The sequence below is a fragment of the Haemaphysalis longicornis genome, unplaced genomic scaffold (genome assembly GCF_048455015.1).
Source record: "Haemaphysalis longicornis isolate Haplotype H1 unplaced genomic scaffold, Haemaphysalis longicornis Haplotype H1 scaffold_8, whole genome shotgun sequence".
Taxonomy (NCBI): domain Eukaryota; kingdom Metazoa; phylum Arthropoda; class Arachnida; order Ixodida; family Ixodidae; genus Haemaphysalis; species Haemaphysalis longicornis.
Window position 1 is genome coordinate 100,347,574 of NW_027526445.1, and position 27,959 is coordinate 100,375,532.

The 27,959-nt window shown below is 47.5% G+C and overlaps 1 protein-coding gene across 1 annotated transcript in view; it reads right to left on the reverse strand.

The window, feature by feature from the left end:
* Nucleotides 1–26,538, reverse strand: part of LOC144150071 (sulfotransferase ssu-1-like) — a 41,085-nt gene extending 14,547 nt beyond the window's left edge. Inside the window, exon 1 of the mRNA XM_077681873.1 lies at nt 26,354–26,538. The gene's annotated coding sequence lies outside the window, so the exon portion shown is untranslated. The remainder of the gene's footprint in view (nt 1–26,353) is intronic.
* Nucleotides 26,539–27,959: the final 1,421 nt, after the last annotated feature.

Genomic DNA, 27,959 nt, shown 5'->3' on the forward strand with positions numbered 1-27,959 from the left:
CTTCCATCACTGTCGAATGGCCAGTGTCCGTCGGCCAGTCGACCTGCATACGTTCATACGGCAAGATTCCAGCCGTAGGGCTCGGGCCATCCCAAAGCCACCCGTGTGAGGCCGAAGTACGGCCACCGGAGGACAGCCGAGATGCGGCCGTCGGACTCCGGCCGGACTAAAGCTGCCGGAAATTCGGGCGTCCTACGGGCATTGTAGTTCAGCCACAGTACGTCAACTGTACTGAGGTCGGTGGACGACCACTGCATTCAGCGCAAGCCAATGACTCAATCGCGCTCTCCAGTAGCACAAACCCACCATTTTGGGTCCACTGCATCCACATCAAAGTGAGCCCGCGCGCAACCACCAGCCATCCAGCCTTCAGCGCAGCCTGGCTTAATTATCAGCGTCCGTTTACACCAAAATTGTTTTATTCCACACTGCTCACAAATGGTAGTTCCTTTATTTGTTGTGCCTCTTTTACTGTCGAATACAGCAAATATTCATTTCTTTGCAGAGCTGGCATAGATTGAATAGATTGTATTGTCCAGGTCCTGATATCTTCTGTGGGGTCGCTTACCTGTAAGAAACAAGGAAGGATGCGGGGATGCGGGGGGAATGGGGGGCGGGCGGAAGGCGCAAACTTTAGTGGGTTGAATTTCACAAAGATGAAAGTGCCGCATTTAGGCAATATCTTTTAAGACAATACTTTCATGCTTTGACTAATTCAACTATTTTTACAACAGCTGCTTGACCAGTTTTTTTTTATATATAAAACCGGTGCAAATGCCTTTACGAAGCGGTTCGGTACTCCACAAAACACTCAGCAGCATTCAATATAATTTACTTCACACAAAAAGTATGTCCAGTATTTGCCAATTTTTCTTGCAAAGAAATTTTCCACTCGATCAACTTTTCTGATGATCTTTCACAGGGCTGATCCTAGAAGAGATCAAAGAAATACTTTCAGTTTCCATATGTTTTTTATGTTGTTTTCATGAGTTACGTGCACACTCCTTAATAGTCTAAAAGAACTTGAGTTTCCTTTAAAGTCGTACTGCGTTAAGAAAATTCTAGACATGTTGCGAATGATGCCCTTCTTCAGATGGCTGCAGTTGTGTCCCTCTGTATTCACGCAAAGAAAGGCGTAAGACAACAGTTTCACATTTTCTTTCAAACAAATAACTTAGCAATTGTAGTGTTCATACAGCAAACCTTGCATACTGAAAGGAATAAAGCAATAAATATTCATTGGTCGAGTTTGAATGCGTAGGGTTCTCAACCCATCGAAGGCGAACTTGCGGCTACGAAGTTTAGTTATTTATTTATATATTTATTTATTTTCTTATTTACTTGTTTATTTGATACCTGCTGGCACTTGTATGCATTACAGCAGGGAGATACATAACACTTAGAATAAAATATGAGACCAAATAACAAAATAATTCTACAAAGCGCGGTAAAAATCGTCATTATAACCAGTGGATAAAACATACATGGAAGATAATTACACTCCCGTTTTGATCTAAAATATTTTGCTTCGATATAATATAATCTAATAATTTGCTTCTAATGTTATTTGCTTCAAATCTAATAATTTGCTTCAAGCTAGCGATCCCACTTTGGGATATGTAGAATGGCGCTTGGATATACCTCTCCCCTTCTATTCCAGTTTTCCAATAAAAAATATTACGAAAAAATTTCAACCTCAGGTTTCATCAATGATCTTTCCCGTCTTACCATTTAAGTTTACTTTTACTTTCCCTCATCCTAACTTGACAGTGCCAATACCTAATACGAATCGTGCTGCCCTATTCTGTATGTTTTCGAGCGTATCAACCAGCTCTTTGGTGTAGGGATCCCAGAAAACACATGCGTACTCCTAAATTGAGTGCACATGAGTGAAATACGGTTGTTCTTTTAAGTTAGGTGGAGGTTCGCAGAAATTTTGTCTTGGAAAGCCAAAAACACGTGCAGCCGTAACTTTTCTGTTGTGTTATATATTATGTTATATTATATGTTATGTTATATGTTATGTTATATATATTATGGTATATATATTATCTTATATGTTATGTTATATATTTCTCTAACAACTCGTGAAATCAACTCCTCGCTATTTATATTCCCAGGCCGTTCTTAAAGCAATGTTTTTACTGTATACGCATTCAATTGAAATGAAGGTTATCTTGTAAAGTTGATGTTATCAAACTTTTTAAGATTCAGCGACTTTTCTGTATCAGCACACCAGGATGTTATTAATTGGAGTCATGCTGCAAGTATTCGGAATCTCGTTCATTCGCTATAGTACTGTAAATTAAACAGTCATTCGCTAACATTTTTATGAAAGATTTGAGGCCACACAAACAAAAGAGGGCCTGCAACTGAGTCTTGGGGAATTCTTGAGGTCGCGGGAACATATCCGGATGAACAACCATTGAGAGCGACAAACTGCTGTCTTAGAGAGATATACACTGCTATCCATACAAAGACCGATTCATTCAGTTTATTGCCCGCAATGTAGTAACAAGCAGGTGATATGAAACACCGTCAAATGCTTTCTTGCCGCACAAAAAAATAGTAAGCTACCTAAAGCTTATCTATTGCTAGAGCCAAATCGTGCGTGAACTCAACAAGCTGCGTTGAGCAAGAAAAACCCGACGAAATCCGTGTTTCCTAAGATGCTGGCGATTACGTTTAACCAAATTAGTCATATTTCAAGTGTAGCTAATCTCAGTTTGAAACACCGCAAGAAAATTAATATCTACACTTCGTCATTCACAAAGCTCTGTTGTTATGGTAAATTCAAAATAACACTTGTTTCTAAATAGGCAGTCATAAAATCCCTTGAAGTAACAGTGCAGGGCACGACGTTCAGCCTACCAATGCACGAGCTTAGCCTATTCAATGTTTATCACAAAGAATATAGTGCATATTGTTTTTCGCACTATTATTGTGAGAAGAATAGCTCGAAACGTGCGCTTTTGCGCGCCCTTGCCTTCCTTTGGTGGGGAGTCCTTGACATGGTGCCGGTTGAGCTCCTACGTAGTGGCCGCTTGCTCGACACCCTTTAAGGCCACTTATTTTGGTGAACCACCGCCATCTCGGTTCGGACATCGCTGCCGGGTCGATGTCTCCAATGGTCTCCATTTTTTGAGGGGGCGAATAGCCTCGAGCTGATGCGTCGACGAAGCCGACGGGCGAGGCGTTGTAGCGGCTATGACTGGGGAGGCTTAGCTCACCCGTCGGTGTGGCACAGTCTTCTTGTGGCAATAAATGGCATTTCGATGTCCTAAACGTTTCCCTGGTAATGTGCAGTGAGTCCTTGCACCTTGCCCGTTCACCTAGAACAGGTATTACTGTTTGACAAACGTAATTCGTTCATTTAAAACGTAGAAACACTGAGCGGATGAAAAACGTGCCTGCGCCATTCGACACCCTAACGGCTCATTCTTCACCCAGGGAAAAACCGGTCCTACATCGGCGGGTCTTCTTCCAAGCACGTCTGTGCATGAATTCTCAGCGCCCAGACGCGCGCCGTTGTTCGAATAATGGCGTAAAACCTGATACCTTACGAAGGCCGGTTTCCTCTTGAACACCGATTGCCGAAAATTCTGTGGCCGTTCGCTTGTCGTAATTCGGTCGAGGACCGCTAACCAAATGAAAAACGCACATTCTGAGGCCGTAAGTCGGCCGGTCTCTTTAAAACACCGGCTGCCCGAAGAAAACGAATATTCTGCCGCAGGACGCGCGTTCACCGTTGAAAGAGCGGATGCACGGCATCCGCGCCACGACCGGTCTCCTTTCGAACACCAACTGCCACAAGAATACGGATATCCTGTGGCCGGTCGCTTGCCATGCTTCGGCTGAACACCGCATCCCGAAGGAAAAACGGATGCCCTAAAGCCGTACTCCGGCCGATTTCTTTCTCAACATGGGCACCCGAAATGCAACTGAATATCTGGAAGCAGGGATGCTGCCGTTGTGCGTCTGAACACGGGCGGCCGGAGAAATATCGAAGCGCTGATTGCCGAATGTTGGCCGTTCATCCTGTGATCAGTGACTGCCAGAACCTCCATGCTGGCCGGACATGCCAGAAAGCGGCCATAGACGGGCCGGTCTTCGGACACACTTTCTGTGCCGGCTGGGTGGGAAGCTCGTTTCCTGTCTGTAAGTGTTTCTCTGATAATTTATCGCTCTATGGCCCCTTCAGCCCACCTCAGTTTGGGTTCATATTGTTTGATAAGGTGAGACGTTTCGACCCAGTATATATCACCCCGCATTTATTTGTGAACATGCCGCTAAACGTTCTCCATGACTGGTAAGCTCGGATCGTTTCGTCCGCAGGCTTTCATATCGCCTCCAAAGTGAATTTCTTTATTAAGCGGCTTCGAGCATAGAGACCTTCCCGTACCACCAAGATACAATGGGTAAACAGGATTACTGTTAAATTGTTTGTTTGGATAGGAAATCGAAAAGAAATGCCAAAAAGGTAATCCATACAGAACACCAGATAAATATACACTATATAAAAGATACTGAGGCGTTATTTGGCCTGATTTTGTCTGCTTGTGTGTCAAATTGGGACAAAATATTTGAGGGCTTAGTATCGTTCGATTAAAGTGTTAGTATTGCTATTCCTTGGAAACTTTTAAACTTGATGTATTTTTGATATTCTGAGGGTTTTTCCTGAGGTATTTCTCCTTCACCCAGAGTAGTCAGAGTGGCGCTGGCTAACACCCCCAAGCGCAGGGAACAAAAATACCTAACATAAATACCCAGAAAGTGGAGGGGAAATATAGCCCCGCCGGTAGCGTAGTGGTTATCGAACCGGACCGGTATTCTGGAGGTTGTGGGTTGGGATCTCACCTAGCGGGCATGTTTTCTCCACTTTCTACCTTTCCAAATTCTTTATCTGTTTCAATTACCTACCACATCCTCCCCTTTGCTTTCCGAGGTTTTCTTGACTGCCAACCCTTATTTCTGTCTTATATAAATATATTTATATATATATATATATATATATATATATATATATATATATATATATATATATATATATATATATATATATATATATATATATATATATATATATATTGTAGAACAGAGACGTACGGGACGAGGGATTCCGTAAGGACACATATCAAAGTTGCAGTCCTTATTGCCAGTGCTGTTTGGCGTTTTAACAGTGTTTTTTATAGTGCCGAATGAGGTATGATTGCATTTTTTTTTTGCAGGAATAAATAATTGAAAATTCAAGTCGAGAAAAAATGCGCCGTTTTTTCCGGAAGCGGGAATCGAACTCACAACCTCCGCATAACGCGTGCGGTGCTCTACCATTGAGCTAGTTCCGCGGCGACTCCCTTCTCGACTATACGGCGGGGTTTTGTATTTACGACTGCTCAGAGCCCGGTCAACTAGCGCCGCCCCTCGACTACCGCGGGAAGACGTAGAACGTCTTTTCCCAGCGGCCGCACGTAAGACGTGGTCGGAAGTCCTGCAAAAAAAAAAAAATGCAATCATACCTCATTCGGCACTATAAAAAACACTGTTAAAACGCCAAACAGCACTGGCAATAAGGACTGCAACTTTGATATGTGTCCTTACGGAATCCCTCGTCCCGTACGTCTCTGTTCTACAAAATGCATTACGAGGGTTCTGGCTTCAGCAGTCTGAAATGCCTTTGGCTATCCCCGACTTCCGACCACGTCTTACGTGCGGCCGCTGGGAAAAGACGTTCTACGTCTTCCCGCGGTAGTCGAGGGGCGGCGCTAGTTGACCGGGCTCTGAGCAGTCGTAAATACAAAACCCCGCCGTATAGTCGAGAAGGGAGTCGCCGCGGAACTAGCTCAATGGTAGAGCACCGCACGCGTTATGCGGAGGTTGTGGGTTCGATTCCCGCTTCCGCAAAAAACGGCGCATTTTTTCTCGACTTGAATTTTCAATTATTTATTCCTGCAAAAAAAATGCAATCATACCTCATTCGACACTATAAAAAACACTGTTAAAACGCCAAACAGCACTGGCAATAAGGACTGCAACTTTGATATGTGTCCTTACGGAATCCCTCGTCCCGTACGTCTCTGTTCTACAAAATGCATTACGAGGGTTCTGGCTTCAGCAGTCTGAAATGCCTTTGGCTATCCCCGAATTCCGACCACGTCTTACGTGCGGCCGCTGGGAAAAGACGTTCTACGTCTTCCCGCGGTAGTCGAGGGGCGGCGCTAGTTGACCGGGCTCTGAGCAGTCGTAAATACAAAACCCCGCCGTATAGTCGAGAAGGGAGTCGCCGCGGAACTAGCTCAATGGTAGAGCACCGCACGCGTTATGCGGAGGTTGTGGGTTCGATTCCCGCTTCCGGAAAAAACGGCGCATTTTTTCTCGACTTGAATTTTCAATTATTTATTCCTGCAAAAAAAAATGCAATCATACCTCATTCGGCACTATAAAAAACACTGTTAAAACGCCAAACAGCACTGGCAATAAGGACTGCAACTTTGATATGTGTCCTTACGGAATCCCTCGTCCCGTACGTCTCTGTTCTACAAAATGCATTACGAGGGTTCTGGCTTCAGCAGTCTGAAATGCCTTTGGCTATCCCCGACTTCCGACCACGTCTTACGTGCGGCCGCTGGGAAAAGACGTTCTACGTCTTCCCGCGGTAGTCGAGGGGCGGCGCTAGTTGACCGGGCTCTGAGCAGTCGTAAATACAAAACCCCGCCGTATAGTCGAGAAGGGAGTCGCCGCGGAACTAGCTCAATGGTAGAGCACCGCACGCGTTATGCGGAGGTTGTGGGTTCGATTCCCGCTTCCGGAAAAAACGGCGCATTTTTTCTCGACTTGAATTTTCAATTATTTATTCCTGCAAAAAAAAAAATGCAATCATACCTCATTCGGCACTATAAAAAACACTGTTAAAACGCCAAACAGCACTGGCAATAAGGACTGCAACTTTGATATGTGTCCTTACGGAATCCCTCGTCCCGTACGTCTCTGTTCTACAAAATGCATTACGAGGGTTCTGGCTTCAGCAGTCTGAAATGCCTTTGGCTATCCCCGACTTCCGACCACGTCTTACGTGCGGCCGCTGGGAAAAGACGTTCTACGTCTTCCCGCGGTAGTCGAGGGGCGGCGCTAGTTGACCGGGCTCTGAGCAGTCGTAAATACAAAACCCCGCCGTATAGTCGAGAAGGGAGTCGCCGCGGAACCAGCTCAATGGTAGAGCACCGCACGCGTTATGCAGAGGTTGTGGGTTCGATTCCCGCTTCCGGAAAAAACGGCGCATTTTTTCTCGACTTGAATTTTCAATTATTTATTCCTGCAAAAAAAAAATGCAATCATACCTCATTCGGCACTATAAAAAACACTGTTAAAACGCCAAACAGCACTGGCAATAAGGACTGCAACTTTGATATGTGTCCTTACGGAATCCCTCGTCCCGTACGTCTCTGTTCTACAAAATGCATTACGAGGGTTCTGGCTTCAGCAGTCTGAAATGCCTTTGGCTATCCCCGACTTCCGACCACGTCTTACGTGCGGCCGCTGGGAAAAGACGTTCTACGTCTTCCCGCGGTAGTCGAGGGGCGGCGCTAGTTGACCGGGCTCTGAGCAGTCGTAAATACAAAACCCCGCCGTATAGTCGAGAAGGGAGTCGCCGCGGAACTAGCTCAATGGTAGAGCACCGCACGCGTTATGCGGAGGTTGTGGGTTCGATTCCCGCTTCCGGAAAAAACGGCGCATTTTTTCTCGACTTGAATTTTCAATTATTTATTCCTGCAAAAAAAAAAAATGCAATCATACCTCATTCGGCACTATAAAAAACACTGTTAAAACGCCAAACAGCACTGGCAATAAGGACTGCAACTTTGATATGTGTCCTTACGGAATCCCTCGTCCCGTACGTCTCTGTTCTACAAAATGCATTACGAGGGTTCTGGCTTCAGCAGTCTGAAATGCCTTTGGCTATCCCCGACTTCCGACCACGTCTTACGTGCGGCCGCTGGGAAAAGACGTTCTACGTCTTCCCGCGGTAGTCGAGGGGCGGCGCTAGTTGACCGGGCTCTGAGCAGTCGTAAATACAAAACCCCGCCGTATAGTCGAGAAGGGAGTCGCCGCGGAACTAGCTCAATGGTAGAGCACCGCACGCGTTATGCGGAGGTTGTGGGTTCGATTCCCGCTTCCGGAAAAAACGGCGCATTTTTTCTCGACTTGAATTTTCAATTATTTATTCCTGCAAAAAAAAATGCAATCATACCTCATTCGGCACTATAAAAAACACTGTTAAAACGCCAAACAGCACTGGCAATAAGGACTGCAACTTTGATATGTGTCCTTACGGAATCCCTCGTCCCGTACGTCTCTGTTCTACAAAATGCATTACGAGGGTTCTGGCTTCAGCAGTCTGAAATGCCTTTGGCTATCCCCGACTTCTGACCACGTCTTACGTGCGGCCGCTGGGAAAAGACGTTCTACGTCTTCCCGCGGTAGTCGAGGGGCGGCGCTAGTTGACCGGGCTCTGAGCAGTCGTAAATACAAAACCCCGCCGTATAGTCGAGAAGGGAGTCGCCGCGGAACTAGCTCAATGGTAGAGCACCGCACGCGTTATGCGGAGGTTGTGGGTTCGATTCCCGCTTCCGGAAAAAACGGCGCATTTTTTCTCGACTTGAATTTTCAATTATTTATTCCTGCAAAAAAAAAAAAATGCAATCATACCTCATTCGGCACTATAAAAAACACTGTTAAAACGCCAAACAGCACTGGCAATAAGGACTGCAACTTTGATATGTGTCCTTACGGAATCCCTCGTCCCGTACGTCTCTGTTCTACAAAATGCATTACGAGGGTTCTGGCTTCAGCAGTCTGAAATGCCTTTGGCTATCCCCGACTTCCGACCACGTCTTACGTGCGGCCGCTGGGAAAAAGACGTTCTACGTCTTCCCGCGGTAGTCGAGGGGCGGCGCTAGTTGACCGGGCTCTGAGCAGTCGTAAATACAAAACCCCGCCGTATAGTCGAGAAGGGAGTCGCCGCGGAACTAGCTCAATGGTAGAGCACCGCACGCGTTATGCGGAGGTTGTGGGTTCGATTCCCGCTTCCGGAAAAAACGGCGCATTTTTTCTCGACTTGAATTTTCAATTATTTATTCCTGCAAAAAAAAAAATGCAATCATACATCATTCGGCACTATAAAAAACACTGTTAAAACGCCAAACAGCACTGGCAATAAGGACTGCAACTTTGATATGTGTCCTTACGGAATCCCTCGTCCCGTACGTCTCTGTTCTACAAAATGCATTACGAGGGTTCTGGCTTCAGCAGTCTGAAATGCCTTTGGCTATCCCCGACTTCCGACCACGTCTTACGTGCGGCCGCTGGGAAAAGACGTTCTACGTCTTCCCGCGGTAGTCGAGGGGCGGCGCTAGTTGACCGGGCTCTGAGCAGTCGTAAATACAAAACCCCGCCGTATAGTCGAGAAGGGAGTCGCCGCGGAACTAGCTCAATAGTAGAGCACCGCACGCGTTATGCGGAGGTTGTGGGTTCGATTCCCGCTTCCGGAAAAAACGGCGCATTTTTTCTCGACTTGAATTTTCAATTATTTATTCCTGCAAAAAAAAAATGCAATCATACCTCATTCGGCACTATAAAAAACACTGTTAAAACGCCAAACAGCACTGGCAATAAGGACTGCAACTTTGATATGTGTCCTTACGGAATCCCTCGTCCCGTACGTCTCTGTTCTACAAAATGCATTACGAGGGTTCTGGCTTCAGCAGTCTGAAATGCCTTTGGCTATCCCCGACTTCCGACCACGTCTTACGTGCGGCCGCTGGGAAAAGACGTTCTACGTCTTCCCGCGGTAGTCGAGGGGCGGCGCTAGTTGACCGGGCTCTGAGCAGTCGTAAATACAAAACCCCGCCGTATAGTCGAGAAGGAAATCGCCGCGGAACTAGCTCAATGGTAGAGCACCGCACGCGTTATGCGGAGGTTGTGGGTTCGATTCCCGCTTCCGGAAAAAACGGCGCATTTTTTCTCGACTTGAATTTTCAATTATTTATTCCTGCAAAAAAAAAATGCAATCATACCTCATTCGGCACTATAAAAAACACTGTTAAAACGCCAAACAGCACTGGCAATAAGGACTGCAACTTTGATATGTGTCCTTACGGAATCCCTCGTCCCGTACGTCTCTGTTCTACAAAATGCATTACGAGGGCTCTGGCTTCAGCAGTCTGAAATGCCTTTGGCTATCCCCGACTTCCGACCACGTCTTACGTGCGGCCGCTGGGAAAAGACGTTCTACGTCTTCCCGCGGTAGTCGAGGGGCGGCGCTAGTTGACCGGGCTCTGAGCAGTCGTAAATGCAAAACCCCGCCGCATAGTCGAGAAGGGAGTCGCCGCGGAACTAGCTCAATGGTAGAGCACCGCACGCGTTATGCGGAGGTTGTGGGTTCGATTCCCGCTTCCGGAAAAAACGGCGCATTTTTTCTCGACTTGAATTTTCAATTATTTATTCCTGCAAAAAAAAAAAATGCAATCATACCTCATTCGGCACTATAAAAAACACTGTTAAAACGCCAAACAGCACTGGCAATAAGGACTGCAACTTTGATATGTGTCCTTACGGAATCCCTCGTCCCGTACGTCTCTGTTCTACAAAATGCATTACGAGGGTTCTGGCTTCAGCAGTCTGAAATGCCTTTGGCTATCCCCGACTTCCGACCACGTCTTACGTGCGGCCGCTGGGAAAAGACGTTCTACGTCTTCCCGCGGTAGTCGAGGGGCGGCGCTAGTTGACCGGGCTCTGAGCAGTCGTAAATACAAAACCCCGCCGTATAGTCGAGAAGGGAGTCGCCGCGGAACTAGCTCAATGGTAGAGCACCGCACGCGTTATGCGGAGGTTGTGGGTTCGATTCCCGCTTCCGGAAAAAACGGCGCATTTTTTCTCGACTTGAATTTTCAATTATTTATTCCTGCAAAAAAAAAATGCAATCATACCTCATTCGGCACTATAAAAAACACTGTTAAAACGCCAAACAGCACTGGCAATAAGGACTGCAACTTTGATATGTGTCCTTACGGAATCCCTCGTCCCGTACGTCTCTGTTCTACAAAATGCATTACGAGGGTTCTGGCTTCAGCAGTCTGAAATGCCTTTGGCTATCCCCGACTTCCGACCACGTCTTACGTGCGGCCGCTGGGAAAAGACGTTCTACGTCTTCCCGCGGTAGTCGAGGGGCGGCGCTAGTTGACCGGGCTCTGAGCAGTCGTAAATGCAAAACCCCGCCGTATAGTCGAGAAGGGAGTCGCCGCGGAACTAGCTCAATGGTAGAGCACCGCACGCGTTATGCGGAGGTTGTGGGTTCGATTCCCGCTTCCGGAAAAAACGGCGCATTTTTTCTCGACTTGAATTTTCAATTATTTATTCCTGCAAAAAAAAAATGCAATCATACCTCATTCGGCACTATAAAAAACACTGTTAAAACGCCAAACAGCACTGGCAATAAGGACTGCAACTTTGATATGTGTCCTTACGGAATCCCTCGTCCCGTACGTCTCTGTTCTACAAAATGCATTACGAGGGCTCTGGCTTCAGCAGTCTGAAATGCCTTTGGCTATCCCCGACTTCCGACCACGTCTTACGTGCGGCCGCTGGGAAAAGACGTTCTACGTCTTCCCGCGGTAGTCGAGGGGCGGCGCTAGTTGACCGGGCTCTGAGCAGTCGTAAATGCAAAACCCCGCCGCATAGTCGAGAAGGGAGTCGCCGCGGAACTAGCTCAATGGTAGAGCACCGCACGCGTTATGCGGAGGTTGTGGGTTCGATTCCCGCTTCCGGAAAAAACGGCGCATTTTTTCTCGACTTGAATTTTCAATTATTTAATCCTGCAAAAAAAAAAAAATGCAATCATACCTCATTCGGCACTATAAAAAACACTGTTAAAATGCCAAACAGCACTGGCAATAAGGACTGCAACTTTGATATGTGTCCTTACGGAATCCCTCGTCCCGTACGTCTCTGTTCTACAAAATGCATTACGAGGGTTCTGGCTTCAGCAGTCTGAAATGCCTTTGGCTATCCCCGACTTCCGACCACGTCTTACGTGCGGCCGCTGGGAAAAGACGTTCTACGTCTTCCCGCGGTAGTCGAGGGGCGGCGCTAGTTGACCGGGCTCTGAGCAGTCGTAAATACAAAACCCCGCCGTATAGTCGAGAAGGGAGTCGCCGCGGAACTAGCTCAATGGTAGAGCACCGCACGCGTTATGCGGAGGTTGTGGGTTCGATTCCCGCTTCCGGAAAAAACGGCGCATTTTTTCTCGACTTGAATTTTCAATTATTTATTCCTGCAAAAAAAAAATGCAATCATACCTCATTCGGCACTATAAAAAACACTGTTAAAACGCCAAACAGCACTGGCAATAAGGACTGCAACTTTGATATGTGTCCTTACGGAATCCCTCGTCCCGTACGTCTCTGTTCTACAAAATGCATTACGAGGGTTCTGGCTTCAGCAGTCTGAAATGCCTTTGGCTATCCCCGACTTCCGACCACGTCTTACGTGCGGCCGCTGGGAAAAGACGTTCTACGTCTTCCCGCGGTAGTCGAGGGGCGGCGCAAGTTGACCGGGCTCTGAGCAGTCGTAAATGCAAAACCCCGCCGTATAGTCGAGAAGGGAGTCGCCGCGGAACTAGCTCAATGGTAGAGCACCGCACGCGTTATGCGGAGGTTGTGGGTTCGATTCCCGCTTCCGGAAAAAACGGCGCATTTTTTCTCGACTTGAATTTTCAATTATTTATTCCTGCAAAAAAAAAATGCAATCATACCTCATTCGGCACTATAAAAAACACTGTTAAAACGCCAAACAGCACTGGCAATAAGGACTGCAACTTTGATATGTGTCCTTACGGAATCCCTCGTCCCGTACGTCTCTGTTCTACAAAATGCATTACGAGGGTTCTGGCTTCAGCAGTCTGAAATGCCTTTGGCTATCCCCGACTTCCGACCACGTCTTACGTGCGGCCGCTGGGAAAAGACGTTCTACGTCTTCCCGCGGTAGTCGAGGGGCGGCGCTAGTTGACCGGGCTCTGAGCAGTCGTAAATACAAAACCCCGCCGTATAGTCGAGAAGGGAGTCGCCGCGGAACTAGCTCAATGGTAGAGCACCGCACGCGTTATGCGGAGGTTGTGGGTTCGATTCCCGCTTCCGGAAAAAACGGCGCATTTTTTCTCGACTTGAATTTTCAATTATTTATTCCTGCAAAAAAAAAAAATGCAATCATACCTCATTCGGCACTATAAAAAACACTGTTAAAACGCCAACAGCACTGGCAATAAGGACTGCAACTTTGATATGTGTCCTTACGGAATCCCTCGTCCCGTACGTCTCTGTTCTACAAAATGCATTACGAGGGTTCTGGCTTCAGCAGTCTGAAATGTCTTTGGCTATCCCCGACTTCCGACCACGTCTTACGTGCGGCCGCTGGGAAAAGACGTTCTACGTCTTCCCGCGGTAGTCGAGGGGCGGCGCTAGTTGACCGGGCTCTGAGCAGTCGTAAATACAAAACCCCGCCGTATAGTCGAGAAGGGAGTCGCCGCGGAACTAGCTCAATGGTAGAGCACCGCACGCGTTATGCGGAGGTTGTGGGTTCGATTCCCGCTTCCGGAAAAAACGGCGCATTTTTTCTCGACTTGAATTTTCAATTATTTATTCCTGCAAAAAAAAATGCAATCATACCTCATTCGGCACTATAAAAAACACTGTTAAAACGCCAAACAGCACTGGCAATAAGGACTGCAACTTTGATATATATATATATATTTATATAAATATATATATATATATATATATATATATATATATATATATATATATATATATATAGGGTTTATAAATGAGGGGCTAGTTAGGAAATACAGAAGGAAATGCCGGCAGTCCACAGCGCCAAAGAAGGCATAGGGGAATGGTTATACTATTTTCTTACCCGTACTGACGTACATTTTTTTTATTATAATTCCGTGAGAAAGAAAGAAAGAAAAACACGCGCCCTGAGTGGGGACCGAGCCCACGCCTTTCGATCAGATCTCGAACGCCTTACCAATTCCGCTATCTGGGCGACGGTGTTCTCCATCACTTTCTGGGGTATTTATATTTACTACAACTGTATCTGACGCTTGAGGGTGGTAGCCGGCGCCACTCAGACTACACGGGTAGAAGGGGACCTTCTTTTCAAACCCCGGGGCGTGAGGCGAACGTCTACAGCCTGTCATAAGCAGATTACTGGCTGGAAACCCTCTTATGCTACCTTGGTATCAAGGCTGCGAGAACCGAGGCCCTCGTTAAGCTTTGGCACGATAATAGGGTTTATTAATGAGGGGCTCGTTAGGGAATACATAAAGAAATGCCGGCAGTCTACAACGCCAAAGAAGGCATAGGGGAATGGTTAGACTATTTTTTTACCGTTAGTGACGCACATATTTTTATTATTTTAATTACGTGATAAATACCTTGTAGACGTAACTATAGGTTTTCCCCCAATGGAAACCCCATCTCATGGACCCACCGTGGGTCCGACATTCGTACATATAACATGGCAGTGATATATGAAACGCTGCAAATCGTTGTATGCCCAATATAAGACTCGCCATGAGAATCTCATGGTTATACCCAGGAAGCATTTTAGTATTTCTCCCATGTGATTCCGCTCATCAAGACCATTAATTTAATACCCATCGCATCCTAGCAGAATCAATTTGAATGTTAAACCAATCAATGTCTAACCATGACTGTCTCATGATATAGCCCTACCACATTTTTGTCCCACGTGATTTCCCTTATCGGAATCTTCTATTTGATGCCCCGGACACCCAGTTGCATCATTGTGCTTTTTAACCTAATTTATGACCCATTTTGGCTATGTGATGATAACAATCAGGAAGCACGTGGTTACCCTCATCGAGACCTTTAATTTGATACGCCACACGCCCTACCGTCATGAACTTGAATTTTAACCATATCTATGACTTACCATTACTACGTCATGATATATCCATAACGCATTCTCGTCCCGAGTGATTCCCCACTTCGAGACCTTGAATTTGATTCCCCACACGCCCTCGCAGCGTCATTTTGATTTTAACCCAATCTATGCCTCATTATGACTGCCTGATGACTACAATCAGGAAGCATTTTTTTATTTACCCCGCGTGATTCCGTTAATCCGGACCTTTCATTTTATACCTTACACGCCTTAGCCTCATCAGTCTCACTTTTCACCCAATATAATGTGGTCATTATTCGGTCTTAAGGGGCGATGCCCAGTCAATTCAGCTAATTCATTCGAAACAGCAAAAAGGACAGCCCCCGCCCCCATTTCCCCCCGGCTCTCACCTCTTCCTTTGTGACCCCTTGTATATCAAGCTGTTAACAGTAGCATGCGAATAACCAGCACGCCAGCGCCGCCGTGTGCTTTCCCACCAACCTTTCCCACGCTCTTAGTGGATCCGTCAGGAGGAAAAGTTAAGACAACCCCAGCTCACCAGTCAAAAATCACTCACGCGCCCAGCCGCGAAAATTATGTCTACAGCAAGTGCTTATGGTCATGAAAATTCAACAAGAAACTAAAAAAAATCAGACACCCCCTCCTTCCCAACCAATCATGCAGATCGCGATTGGTGCCGTACCCGCAGGTAACCTGAATTCCGAGCCCACAGTGACGCATGAAACTTAACAGCCAACCGTAGCTGCCTGCTAGGCTCCTCATATGTACTCACACTCAAAGTGTACTCAAAACTCAATGTGTACTCAAACTGAAAATGTAAACAAATTCAAAATGTACTCAGAACTCAAAATGCACTCAAACTCAAACAAAATGTACTCAGAACTCAAAATAGACTCAAACTCAAAATATACTCAGAACTCAAAATGGACTCAAACTCAAATTGTACTCAGAACTCAAAATGGACTCAAGCTCAAAATGGACTCAAACTCAACATGTACTCAGAACTCAACATGGACTCAAACTCAAAGTGTTCTCAGAAATCAAAATGGACTCAAACTCAAAATGTACTCAGAACTCAAAATAGACTCGAACTCAGCAAGGTATCCTACGTTTGAAATGTACGGCTTCCTTGTTTAATTATATTTGTTTTAGAAAACTGCATTATAAATGAAGTATTTCACATGCTCTGGAAGAAACTACCTAAAAGTTTGCGATTATTCTGGCGCACTTTACCAAATTACAAAGTATGAACAGAATCTCCGAGTCCCAACTCATGGTCGCATTAAAAAAATACCCTCAAGGTTTTCATGGTGTCTACAAACTCTACGCGTGAATTACGTATGTGTATACATATATCGGGTTCAGTCGGAAATTGGATTGTTCTCAAAGGGGTAGCTTTCGTTTTTTGTGTGTTTATAAGTAATGAGTTTGCTTCACTCCAAACCTAAACTTTAGCGAGAACATTGTTTATAAGAGGAACCGAAGATTGGGTGGAGCTACGTGTGAAAAGCAATCTTGCATCATCTGCGTAAATTCCAAATGTCGCCTTGCTGCCGAAAGAAGGTCGTTTATATATAAAAAAAGACGTGGAATTAAAACACTACCCTGTGGCACACCACTAGTACTAGTTTTAAATAAGGATGTATGTTGCCCTATTTTAACGCATAGACGATGACTTAGGCAAGATTTCAGATATTAGAGTTGAGTGCCCCGTATGCCATACTGTTATAATTTTTAAGTAAAGTATCATGGTTAATATGATCGAAAGCAATCCAAAAATCTATAAAGATGCAAAAACACAATTCTTTGTTTTCAAAAGCGCTAAGAATAATTACTTTCTGATATATATAGAGCTAATTCAGTATATTCAGTAAAAAACGACTTTGCGATATGGATAACAATTTAAACCTGTTGCAAAACGTAAGTGGCCTTTTTTTTTTTTCAAGCAGTTTATCTAACCCTTTTTGAAAACCAGGTAATAGGGACATAGGTCTCTGACTCGGCAGGATATTTTGTCTACGGCTTTATATAATAAAACTAGCTTTGATTCTGGCAATGCTTTGTAAAATTTGCAGTTTATAAGTCAAGGTTATAAATATAACTTATCGCGTTTGCTATTAGCGTAAGGACAGGCTGTGGTGTTGCAATTTGAAAGTCATCTATATGGCAACAGAAGCTGTTGGTAAAGGAACAAATAATGTTGCATACTTCACTGTCGTCATTTTGTTTAAAAATATTGTTACGAGGCAGATGCGGGCTATTTACACGCTGTGCTTAAAAGCGATCTATTTTCAAAGAATGAGGCGTATAGTCCGAAGCCGAGGATACCAGCGTAGCTCGAGCCAGTCTGTCTCTGCGCGACCTCTTCGTCTTCGCTTCGGCTTGCCTTGCGCGACCCACTGATGCGGCACGTACCCATAGATGAAATGTACGATGGATTGACCACCAGGTGATCCAGTGCATTGCCATGTGAAATGTCAAGAGGGCCGTGACATGACCCCCCTCCGGCGGAGAAGCGCCGTCTCGGTGCTTATTGAAATCGAGGGTCAGAGAACAGGTGGGGCCGCTGAGTAATACGCCTTGAGGCGGCCGACGTGGACGAGTTGAGCTGATGGGTCCAGTGACGGTGAGGAAGGAGCGGCGGGAACAATTTCGTACGTCACAGGTGTGACCATACGCTTAATCCGATAGGGGCCTTTGAAGCGAGGCAGCAGTTTCTCGGAGAGACCAATGCGGCGGCAAGGGGTGCTGACAAGAACCAAGGAGCCGGGCGTAAAGTGGGCGGTGCGGTGTTGCTCATCATAGCGGTGTTTCTGGGAAGACTGGGAAGCCGCGAGCTTGGCACGGGCAACCTGGCGGGCGACATCAGCGTGAGCGACAGCATCGCGGGCATATTCGGTAGCCAGAGGTGTCGCACCAGGAAGTAGGGTATCCAAGGGAAGAGAGGGTTCACGGCCGTAGAGAAGAAAGAACGGTGAATAACCGGCGGTGTCATGGCGGGATGAGTTGTATGCGAATGTAACATACGGCAAAGTGACGTCCCAATCCAGATGGTCTGCGGAAACGTACATCGCGAGCATGTCGGTGATGGTCTTGTTAAGCCTTTCCGTCAAGCCATTAGTCTGGGGATGGTAGGCGGTGGTCAGCTTGTGCTTCGTGTGGCAAGAGCGGAGGAGGTCGTCAACAACCCGAGACAGGAAGTACCGGCCACGGTCGGTAAGGAGCTGACGGGGAGCACCGTGTTGTAGGATGACGTTGTGAAGCAAGAAATCAGCAACGTCGGTGGCACAACTGGTGGGGAGAGCACGCGTAATAGCGTAGCGGGTCGCGTAATCGGTCGCAACAGCGATCCAGCGATTTCCCGAACGAGAGAGAGGAAAAGGGCCGAGCAGGTCCAAACCGACCCGAAAGAAAGGTTCGGAAGGAATCTCTATCGGTTGGAGCAGTCCGGCTGGGCCCAAAGAAGGGGTTTTCCGACGCTGGCACAGGTCACATGCCGTTACGTAGCGGCGGACTGATCGGTAGAGTCCGGGCCAGTAAAATCGCTTACGTACACGGTCGTAAGTTCGTGCGACGCCAAGGTGGCCAGCCGTCGGCTCGTCGTGCAGCTGATGGAGGACGTCAGATCGGAGGTGTTCAGGAACAACGAGAAGCTCGTCAGGGCCGTCTGCGCGAAAGTTCCGGCGGAACAGCACGCCGTCGCGGAGCAAAAACGCGTTCAATGCAGGGTCTGACGGCATGGTGGTGAAACGTGCAATGATCGACTGTAATGATTGGTCGCGACGCTGGTGGTCGGCGATGTTGAGAAAGTCAGTTAGTGCAAGGACACAAGAATCAAGGTCGTTGTCAGCTGTATCAGGTTGGTCGACCGGTTGACGCGACAGGCAGTCGGCGTCGCTGTGGAGCCTACCAGACTTGTAGGCCACGGAGTAGTCAAACTCCTGAAGGCGTAAAGCCCAGCGACCAAGACGACCAGTGGGATCTTTCAAGGAAGCAAGCCAGCATAGGGCATGGTGGTCAGTTACCGCAGAAAAAGGCCTTCCGTATAAATATGGGCGGAATTTGTTCACGGCCCATACAAGAGCCAGGCATTCGCGCTCGGTGATCGAGTAGTTCCTCTCGGAAGGTGACAAAAGGCGACTGGCATACGCTATCACTCGTTCGAGACCGGCGTGTTTCTGAACCAGTACAGCACCTATGCCGTGTCCACTCGCGTCCGTGTGGACTTCGGTCGGAGCGGAAGGGTCAAAGTGCGCCAGAATAGGTGGATTAGTGAGATGATTGACGAGTGTTGAAAAAGCGGAAGCTTGCTCAGGGCCCCAGGAAAACGGGTTATCGTGCCGAAGCAGATCCGTGAGGGGCCTGGCAATTTCAGCGAAGTTCTTGACGAAGCGCCGAAAGTAGGAGCAGAGCCCCACAAAGCTTCGAACTTCTTTCACCGATCGAGGAGCAGGGAAGTCTTTTACGGCTCGTATTTTGTCTGGATCAGGTTGGACTCCGGTAGCGTCGACGAGGTGCCCAAGGATCTTTATTTGGCGACAACCGAAGTGGCACTTTGACGAATTTAGCTGAAGTCCAGCTCTGCGAAAAACTGCCAGGATGTCGGAAAGGCGATGCAAGTGTGTCTCAAACGTGGGAGAAAAGACGATAACGTCATCCAGGTAGCATAAGCATGTCGTCCATTTAAATCCCTGGAGAAGAGAGTCCATCATCCTTTCGAATGTGGCTGGCGCATTGCAGAGCCCGAACGGCATGACCTTAAATTGGTACAGTCCGTCTGGTGTTACAAAAGCGGTCTTTTCGCGGTCCATGGCGTCGACTGCAATTTGCCAGTACCCTGATCTCAGGTCAATGGACGAGAAATACGACGCGCCATGCAAGCAGTCGAGGGCGTCGTCAATTCGAGGAAGTGGATAAACGTCCTTCTTGGTTATTTTGTTTAAATGTCTGTAATCAACACAGAATCGCTATGAGCCGTCTTTCTTTTTGACCAGCACGACTGGAGACGCCCATGGACTAGAGGACTGCTCAATAACATCTTTCCGCAACATCTTCTCGACTTCCTGCTGAATGACGGTACGTTCGGCGTGGGAGACACGATATGGACGTCGGCGGATAGGGGTCGCATCACCAGTGTTTATGCGATGTGTCACATGGGAAGTCTGGCCCAACGGACGGTTGTCCAAGTCGAAAATGTCCCGATAGGACGCTAGGAGACAACGGAGCTGATGGGCTTCCGGAGGTGGAAGGTCCGACGCTATCATGTCCATAAAATCAGCGGTAGTTCGTGAAATGTCCCGTTGGCTATCCGTAGAGGATTCAGAGTCGTCAGTTGTCACCACGGAAACTTCGCATTCAGCCAAGGGGATCAGTGTAGCAAGCGACATTCCACGGGGAAGGACTTGGGTGGAGAAACCGAAGTTCAAAAATGGGAGGCCAATTTCGTTCTTCGCGACAGTCACGACTGTATAAGGAAGGGTCACGTTGCGTTCAAGGAGTATATCGGTGACGGGCGAGACAAGGTAGTCACCATCTGGAACTGGCGGGCACGACGATAAACGCACGTAGGTCATGGCCTTGGGAGCTAATCGAGCATGTTCGGCGCCGCAAAGCCGGTAAGTGGGCGTGATGTCATCAAGGGGTGTTGTGGGCAGCTCAAGACGTAAAACCCCGGCGGCGCAGTCAATGAGGGCGGCGTGTCCTGTAAGAAAGTCCAGTCCGAATATTATGTCGTAAGGACATGTGTCCAAGACGGTGAACAAGACAGGGATGTCGTGTCCGGCAATTGCGACGCGGGCGGTACACATTCCGGCTACGGTGGTCGTTCCTCCGTTGGCGACTCGTACAGCACGGCATATCGCGGGCGTCATAACTTTCCGAAGAGTGCGGCGAAGATTCGAACTCATGACTGAAATATTGGCACCTGTGTCGACTAAAGCACTAACACGAACCCCGTCAACGTGAACATCTATCAAATTGGGTCTTGAAACCGAAGTCAACAGAGGATTTGCAGGCCGGGTCGTTAATGCAGCATCACCTCCGGGAGCTGCACTGGCTAGTTTTCCGAGAGGGAGGCCGAGAAAGTGGGCGGCGGAGTCTGGCGGCGGGGCTGCGGCGAACGCGACTGGCGACGCTGAGGTGACGGCGAGCGGCTAGATAGGTTGCGTCGTGTGTTGTCGGGTGCGAAGGGCTGCTGAGGACGTGGCGGAAAACGTCGAGGGTAGTCGTCGGAGTAGCTGTTCTCGGGAAACCGTTGACGGCTAAATGGCGACCAGCTGCTGCGGCAATAACGGGCGACGTGTCCAACGCGATGGCAGTTGAAACAGATGGGGCGGTCATCGGCTGTTCTCCATTCACCAGGACTGCGTCGTCGGTAGCGCGGTAGAACGTCGTAGCGCGGCGGGACATCAGTACGGGGCGAAGGGGCACGGAAGCCGTCGCAGGGATCCTGGCGTCCCAAGGCACAAACTGAGTGAAGGCCCAGGGACGTGATCTCGTCTCTAACGACGGCTTGGATGAGAGAAATCGTGGGGCCGTTCCGGTCGTGCGCGCAGTGCTGAGCGATTGGAGCCATAGCCTCGATCTCACGGCGTACTATTTTCGTCAGGCTCTCAGTCTGGGCCTCCGTGCTAGGCGTCAGCGTTGTGCGTGGTGGCACCGACACATCTTGACACGACGACGTTGCCGCCGTGTGAGGCAGCCGAGTAAACTGGTGGGCAATGCGGCGGCATTTGGCCTCCTGGAAGCGTCGGCATTCGTTGAGAATGGCGTCGATTGTAGCGGCATCCTTACACATCAGCAGATGGAAGGCGTCATCTGCAATGCCTTTAAGGACGTGGCCTACCTTGTCGGCCTCCGACATTTCGGGATCAACCTTTGCGCAGAGGGCCAAAACATCGTGTATATACGTGATATACGATTCAGTGGCGGACTGGGCGCGCGAAGCGAGCTGTTGACGTGCGGCGAGCTGGCGACCCACGGGGCTGCCAAATATTTTCCGCATCTTTTCTTTGCAAACGTCCCAGCTGGTCAACGTGTGCTCGTTGGTGTCATACCAGGATTTGGCTGTGTTTCTTAGATGGTAAGGTAGGTTAGCCAGCATTATTGTACCATCCCACCTGTTATGGGCGCTGGCACGTTCGAACATGCGAATCCATTCTTCCACGTCGGTGTCGTCCTCACCGGTGAAAAAGCCTGGGTCACGGGGCTGAGAAACGATGATGAGGGGCGCAACGGGTGCGGTCTCGTTGGCAGGAGGCATCGTGCGTCGACGAATGTGTCGCCCACTTCGAAGATCCGTGGTGTGGTGTTGCTGCGCTGTTGACAGGCACAGGGACGGGAACCGCAACCTCCACCAAAAAGATGTTACGAGGCAGATGCGGGCTATTTACACGCTGTGCTTAAAAGCGATCTATTTTCAAAGAATGAGGCGTATAGTCCGAAGCCGAGGATACCAGCGTAGCTCGAGCCAGTCTGTCTCTGCGCGACCTCTTCGTCTTCGCTTCGGCTTGCCTTGCGCGACCCACTGATGCGGCACGTACCCATAGATGAAATGTACGATGGATTGACCACCAGGTGATCCAGTGCATTGCCATGTGAAATGTCAAGAGGGCCGTGACAATATGCTATTGTTATTTCGTCGTATAGTTGTGTAAGGAACATCTAATTCAAATTGATATATATATAGTGTCTTTAAAAAACGTGTTAATTTTCTCTGCAATTTACAAACCCCCAATATGCTCACACACAAAAAGAAGGGCTGTGAATCGAGATACAGATCGGCCCCGCTTTATTAATTTATTAACTTTTTAAATTTCTGCGCCACCATTGCCGAATTCCGTCGCAAACTGCAAGTGTGGAAATATTTTTTTTCTTTTGGACAAAACACGTAAGTGGCTTTATTGCGGTATTGTTTGAAGCTTGCTGGATCAGCGCTGGATTTCTTTTAGTATATTTCAGATAAGGCTGGGCCCGGAGCTCGAAAGAACCTGCTTACTGGAAGTCTAATTCACAGTCTAATGAAAAAATGGATTTTAATAATTCCGCGAATAAGAATCAGACCAGTGCGCTTCCTCGAAAGCCCATGGGCTGGGTACAGAGCGGTCATATTGAAGCCTATAGGGAGAGCGGGTAGGTAGACGCGCACGGGACGGATCTCTAGGAAAAAGCAAGGAATAAACAGAAAAACTGCTTATTGCCGCCGTCGGCGTTGGTCGAGGCTTTATTTAGAACTATGACCGACTAACTTCAACAAACGTTGACCGTCAGGGGGCGCATTTAGGCTCTGTCACAAACGTTACAACGACCCGCCATCCTCGCTGGGCCAACTCACGCGGTCGGATTGCCGGGCCGCGGTCTCGCGGCTGGGTAAGCGAAGTCATAAGGAGAGATGGCCTGCTACGAAGGGTGGGCCCGAGAAACCCTCTGGGCTGACGCGAAAATCACCCCCGAATTCTCGCGTTGTCACACTCGCAACACTGGTCGTCCATTTCATCTCGCCGTCAATTAGGAAGTTGCGAATCGGCTACGGGTTCGTCGTCGTTGACTATTTTGCAACGAGCACTCCATCGGCTCAAGCTGCCGGGAACGCCGACACGATCGCAATAACCCGCTGCCTCGATGTCATCGCGCTTACGGAGAGCTGCAGAACATACCCCAATGTTGATGTCACGCATGCTGCTTTTACGTGCAAAACAGTCCGAATGCTCAAACATAATGCGCAATCGAAGTACAAACTCAACCTACCCAGATTCGTAGCCGTCACTGTCGGAAGGACTGATAGAAAGACGCGAAGTCTGCGCAGCTTCTATTTGAAAACGCGATTTTATTTCAAGCTCACGGGACTAGGTATTTCACTCTATTAACATTTGGCTGTTGTGTATCGTCTTTGTGTCACATTGCCGTTCTATTGTGAGCGCCTATTTGTTGCTTTAGGGTTAATGGGCATTAAGTTTGAAAAATACATTTGTTCGGTCATTCCGGTGCTGCCTTTTCGTAGACACTAACGGCGGCAGCCGACATAGCAGACGATCACACCTTCCCACCGCTCACTCGGCCACCCGATGTCTGGTCGGGACAAGTATCCGGCCACGGATGATCATTTCTGTCCATCTTTGTTTGACGTGAGGGAGAAAAAAAGTGGCGCTCACCGAGAAAAACAAGCACACGTCCATAGCACACAGCGCAAGTTGAAAATCGCGGTTGACTGAAGCGGTCGCTGCCGAAACAAGATAGGTCGGCCTTGCGGGCACCTTCGCCCTTTTGTTCTGGGCCTTTTCACTCACTCTTCCGACGGCGTTTCCTACTGGAACGCCGTCCGGGGATCTCGGCTCAACAGGCATTTATTTGTTAGAAGCAGACGGTCAAGCGGCCGCCGCTCTGCGTCATCCGCCTCTTCTGCACTCGTTTTGCACGGTGTGGAGGTCGAACTTTATGAATGAATGAGCGACCACGTCAGCATAAGACTGTGAATAAGACTGCTCAAAGCAGGCTCATTCAGTCTTACCTCAATCTTATTTAGAGCCTCATTTGCTGTCTTATAGGTTTCCGAAAAGTGTTATAGCCTAGGGAACATAAGACCGCCAATAAGACTACTAATAAGATTAAACTGCGTATAAGACGGTCTTACTGAGCTTCGAGCATGCGAGCGTTGGTTTTCTTATAATTCTAGGACGTTCTTTGTTTATCCATGGCTTACGACTTTTTGTAGATGTTATCACGGTTTACTCAGGAAAGTAGGCATGGTATATGCGTTCAAAGCAGATAAAAAATACCTCGTTCACCTCGTCGGCATTTTCAGAACAAAAGACGTCATACAAGTGTTGATTTGAAGGAGCCGAGAAAAAGGACGCTAGCATGACATGCGGAATTGTTTGGGCTGTAGCCAATTCGCGCTGTTTACCCGTGGCACACTTTGCAAGCACATAAATGGAAAGGGAAGGATGGTTTCACAGTTAAGTGGACCAGAATGTAATTTACTGATATTTATGTCACAGATAACTATATCAATACATGTGGCTATCTGCATCGTAATGAGGGTAGCCGTCTGTATCAGAATGGAATTGCCATTCGTTTCCATCTCACATAGAAATGCTTCTTCAGCAGGATATTGTTTCAGGAGGTGGATGCTCAAGTCACCCCTAAAATTAACTTAATTTCTTTTTGTTCAAATAGGTGAGGAGGTGGTCCTCAAATTCAATAAATATATTTACATCAGCATCAGGGGAATGGTGCACTACGGAAAAAATAGAACTACTTGATATAACGATTGAGCATTCAACTGTGTTGGATACGAAAGAAAAGTCTGAAAGAACGTCACAATCAAACATATTTTGAAGTAAGATAGCCAGCCCACTTCCATTTCTACCTGAACGATTCACAAAAAGCTTTGATATCCGTCCCCCTGTAGATTTCTTCATTCCATGTATACCATGTTTCAGTGAAGATGGCAGCATCGAACTAAAAAGCAAACTCGTCCAGATATACTGATAATTCGTCTTTCTTGGGCCTCGCCGAAAGAATGTTAGACGAGCAATGTGCGCATAGGGTTTCATTTCAACTATGTTGCTGACATCGCGTTGTGACGCGGTCATCCTTCAAGATAGATTGCCCAGGCCACAAAATCCAGAGCAGTTACACAATCGTTCCGAATGTGCACGAGATAATCTTTTTTTATTATTTTTCGCGCATAGACTTTGCCACCACGTGTCCAAGCGAAACGCCAGTTTTTCGCCATTTTTTTGTGCAATCGCCATGCCCAGCCACTATTGCATCGCTTGGCAAAGGTGCTCGTTAATGAATACATGTTCTATAATTTCGTGGCCAAAGTCACGCATGGAAAGTTTTACATTTCTTGCATTCTTTAGCACGGGGTCACATTTTGAACAGCATTTGAATAAACCTACCGATCTGTATGACTGTATCACGAAAGTTTTCATCTTCAGCGAAAGGTGAACCCTTCAAGTCGCGGTTGCAATTTCTGGAAGGCTCCTCTGAAGCAGTGATGCGTTACACATGCTGAAACACCTGTTTTTGCCGGTCTTCACAGTACAAAAGTAGTTTCGGTTTGTTTTCTTGTGATATTTGTTTTTCTTCTATAGCTCGTTTTGTTCCTGCTTTACTTTTTCAACGTGCTCGTTGAAGAACTGCATGCTTAACTTAAGTTTGGGGATTTATTTGTGTAATTCAAGTTCCAACTTTGCCTTAAACTCACTGATTATTTTCTCAGCTGCTATGGAAACCGAGCAAAGTCAGCCATGCTACGTCACAGAAGAACGATTCACAGACACAAAAGCAGTCAGAAAATAGAAGTCCATGCAGCAAGAACCAAACTACTTTCACTTGATAACGAAAGTGTAGAAAAATGCCAACCTACATAGATAGAAGGCGAAGCTATTATGGTGGTTGTCCGGTCTCCCTCCGCCGTTCCAAGTGAATGTTGGTCAGGCGCACAATCGCCTTTATAGCGCTTGCTTCCTCTGCCAGGTGGGACGCCGGTAACTTGCTTTCGCTGTCACCGACGTTGTTTTCCCGAGGGAGACAGGGACAGCAGTAGCGTGAATATGAAGCAGTTGCCTCACGAAGGAAGATTTCAAAGACGCTGCAAAGATAGGAGGCGTAGTGATAACGTAAATTGTCCGTGCTGCCTCTCCAGTGCCAAGTTCGAGATACCGAAGGCTTCTTCGGGTCGCCTCGGTGAAAGGGGTTCCACGTGCCTTTTTCTGCATTCCGTGGTGCCGCCGACGAAATGAGTCAGCAAAAGGGAAGACGGAAAGATTTTGAAGGACGACATCCGCTGTCGATTAGTGATGATAGGGCATTGGTCTGTGTGGAAGGGAGGGAACAGGTTTAGGACGCGTTCAGGCTAAAGTCGCATCCGCCGCATGTAGCGTATTTATCGCAATCTGCGCAACTGCTGGAACTTCCGTATACGCAGCTAGCAGCCTGCTGTGTTTACATTAAGCCCTTGGGTAAGATACGTATTTCATGACCGGCCAATCACTGCTCTGAGGCAACTGCGTTTTGCGTTTTTCAGCATGGCGCCGGTCAGCAAGCGGCTGTTAGCGCGGGTCGAGGCTCTTAAAGCCCAAAATAAGCTTATCATCGTCTACGCGCTAACCGACACACACGGAGGTGTCGTAGAACAATATGGGTTCGTCAAATCTTCCTTGGTAGAGCCGTTGGCGGATATTTCCACGATATTTTTGCGAAGCTACGGAGTGGCAATACTGCGTTGTTCTACAGCGTTGCATCGGCAGATACCTGCGATGACGGTATCTGCCGATGCAAATCATCTAGTGAGGCCGGAAGTCCCGTGATCGAAAAGTGAAAACAGAAACTGCTCTGCCCCGTGGCTCCGCCGTAAGAGTTATATCTATGCTTGTCGTAAAAGTTGCCGACCCTCCGACATTTACGCTCCTGCTGGCAGCCAACGTTGTGTACTTTACGCTCAAATAGCGATAGTCTTAACAAACTCATTGCGTTTTTGTTTTTGCATTTACGCTTACGATCCTTACGAACAATGCGTACGTAGCGCACGTAGTCTGAACGCAGCGTTACTACGTGAATTGCAGGTGTTAGCTGCAGACGAGAAAAAGTAGTGTTAGGTTCTGACTTTTTTCAGAAACGTTTTTGACGAATTACCATAGCTCAAGCTTCACCATCTAATATGCAAACAGCTAGGAAAATATCTTAGAGGCATAAAAAATATCCTGAAGAGTGATCAGATGTTTCGCTTGTATAATTGGGAAGAATTAGTTTTCTCGTGCAAGAGAAAACTTACCACTGGGTAAGTGCGCAAGCCACAATACAGCCCTTCGTGAGACAATATTGTCCAACAGGAGCTGTGCCATTTGTTTAAATTCGCATGGCGCGGTTTCAGAGCGTCTTGACCAAGCGATATCAGTTTTCACGCTTCTTAAATATCAATTTTTCACTGTCAGGAAAATTCCAGATTTTCTTTCGGTGGATCATCAGAATAC